This window comes from Canis lupus, chromosome 4, assembly GCF_048164855.1.
Source record: "Canis lupus baileyi chromosome 4, mCanLup2.hap1, whole genome shotgun sequence".
NCBI classification, from domain to species: domain Eukaryota; kingdom Metazoa; phylum Chordata; class Mammalia; order Carnivora; family Canidae; genus Canis; species Canis lupus.
The window spans coordinates 78920252-78923124 of NC_132841.1; the positions used below are offsets into that span (position 1 = coordinate 78920252).

The 2873-nt window shown below is 34.3% G+C and overlaps 1 pseudogene; it reads right to left on the reverse strand.

The window, feature by feature from the left end:
- Window positions 1–477: 477 nt before the first annotated feature.
- Window positions 478–1417, reverse strand: LOC140631436 (large ribosomal subunit protein mL39 pseudogene; annotated as a pseudogene).
- Between the last annotated feature and the right edge of the window lie 1456 nt (window positions 1418–2873).

Here is a 2873-nt window from a genome sequence, read left to right on the forward strand (position 1 = left end):
CATTATCATTCAGTAGTAGCTCTATACCTTTCATTCTACTCCGGATTGATTTTATACGGAAGCAAATAGACGAAAGAATACTTTAGTAAGTCATGGAATTCATGGTATATACATTTCTTTCTTTTTGCAGACTATTTAGATTTATTTGTACTTAAATGAACTACATAAGTAGTGTAAATTAACTGGGAAACACTGTTTATAAATGTACCAGAGAAGGTGTCTACAAAGACCTAAACTACAGAAATTTTTCTCTGAAAAAGTGAGAAGATGGAATCGGAGAGGTGATGAAAGATAGCTCCAAGGAGAGCAAGAGGAAAACAAAAAATCTGAGGAGAGGCATCAGAGCTAACATGCCTAATTGCATAACCACTATTAACCTCTGGCCCTCCGAGAAGGCTGTGCTCCCAAGTTTTGTTTTGTTTTGTTTAATAGAAAATTTTATTTTAATCTACTATTACATTTAATTTTAGAAAGTTACTAGATAGATGACCTTCCCTCTGAAGGTTTAATTTGATCTTTACTTACCAGTTTCCAAGATATTTTCCATAGCTTATCCTATACCGTAAAATATGCCCCGACACATACAGGTAATGAGAGGTCCTGGAATCTTCCTACAAGACTTAACTGAGTGGCTTTAAGATTGCTGACTCTTCAAACCAGAAACAAACATTTGTTCTTGGAATAAGAGGAACCTTTCTCACATCAATTAAGTCACCAAATTTGTGTAGTTGGGCATTTCTCTCAGGGGTCTGAGATAACTTCTCCTCCATGAAATCTATTTTGTCCTTGTTGTGTTGAAATGTATCTAATGCCACTTTTGCTTCAACTTCCAGGGTTTCAAATGGAAGCTCTTTATAAATTAAAGCATGAGGGAGGATATTTTGTGAAGGAATGCAGGTTCTCTTTCATTGGCATCCACTCACCAAGTTCCTTATCTAAAACTACATCACAGCAGAAGGCTCCAGAGATTACAGGAACTGCTGGAGCTCTCAACAAACTGAGCACATATTCATCTTCAAATGCCCTCTCTATGACACAGCCCATCATCATGGCACAGAAATGCTCACAAGTCCTATTTACTTCTCCTGGATCATGATCTTTCAAAGTAAGAAATTTAACCTCATAGACCTTGGTCAAAGGGTTATACATGTCCTAAGCCTGTCTGTTCACAAGACCCAGAATGGAATTCCTGCAACACCACCCACTTAAATGTATGACAAAATATAAGGAGTTGAAATGTTTTTGTTTATCACAAAGATAGTGCCAGCGTCAAGTATGTAACTTCAATCTTCTCAGTTGGAGAAGTTAATGATAACTACCTTTTATTCTCTTTAAGGAGATCATTCTGCATTTCAATCAGTTTGGTCAGGAACAGCTGAGAAGTTAGCCTGGTTGCTATAAACCTCCAGCCAGCCATGGCACATTACCTACCAGAGCCGAAGCCTCCAGATCCCCATGGATATTGCCTCCTTTGGGTCCCTGTGTTCCCCTCTTTTAATATCATTGATGAAATGTCAGTTATTTCTGTAAAATTTTTGTCAAATTACACTTATCTATAAACCACTGTATATTTCTTCTTTCCAAAAATGTAAGCATTTTAGAACTATACATTAATTATTGATTATGAACAGTTCAACTAATGAGAGCCTTTAAAGCATCTAGGGATTAATTTTAATTCACAGTCCTTTGAGAAGTTATTCTAAAACTAAGTGGCTTCTAATTATTTTGAACTTTATTTATTTCAGTCACAAAGGAATTACTTTAAAATGACTCTAAAACCATTTCTGAAACCAAGCAGCAACCCAAATACTTTTGGCTCCATCCAAGTATTTCATTAAGGCATAAATATTTCAATTACCAAATAACAAGTCTTCACAATCTAGAGGATTGATTGCAACCCAAATGCTTGATTTGCTTTAAGTGTACTTAGAGTTATACAGTAAAAAACTACACTATAAATCCATCTTTCAGAAGACAACTCAGATCTTCACCTCCAGTCAAGGCCATTGTCCATATTCTGTTAAAATGAACAAGAATTTGGGAGAGATGTGTTCTTGCCCATAAGCAAGTAACAATTAAAATTTAAAAATACATAGAATTTTTAAAAACACAAAAATCTTAACGCAAAACTTATTGAATTCAACCAAAAAGTTTACTGGAGGAAAATTTATAATGTTAATGAAAAATGTTAGAAAAATTATCTGGAATGAAACAAATTTAGCCAAGTGGTCAAATCAGTAACTTAAAAAAATAAAATAAAATGTAAACTCAAAGAAAAATACAGCGAGGGAATTAAAATGAATAAATGCTATTAAAAATAAACAGAATGAAATTTTGGCTTTCTAAAATGACTCAGAAGATAGACTTAGAAGAGTGATTAGAAAAAAAGAAAAGAAGGAGTTGTTATTAGAGCTAACACAGAAAAATAGGGCAAAACTGCAAAGAGAGTAGAATGCAAAAAAAAGGGGGGCATATCATCGATTCTGTAATATTTAAAAAGAAAAAGAAAAATTAAAAAGAAAATTTACCACAACTAGGAGACAACTCATTCAAAATTAACACACTAAAAATAAATTTAAAAAATCTATATTGATCTTTAACTCACATTTCACCAAATCTGTTTCCTCTACAGCTTTCCATTTCTTAGTAGAGAACAACTTCACTAATCTAGTTGCTCCGACCAAAATACTTGGAAATATAATTGGTTTTATCACCTCGCTTTCAATTCTTTAGGAAGTTCCACTGCTATGGCTTGTAGAATGTGTTCAAAATTTGAGCAATAGGGGCACCTAGGTTGCTCACTTGGTTAATCATCTACCTTTGGCTCAGGTCATGATCCAAGAGTCCTGGGATAGACTCCCGCATTGGGCTTC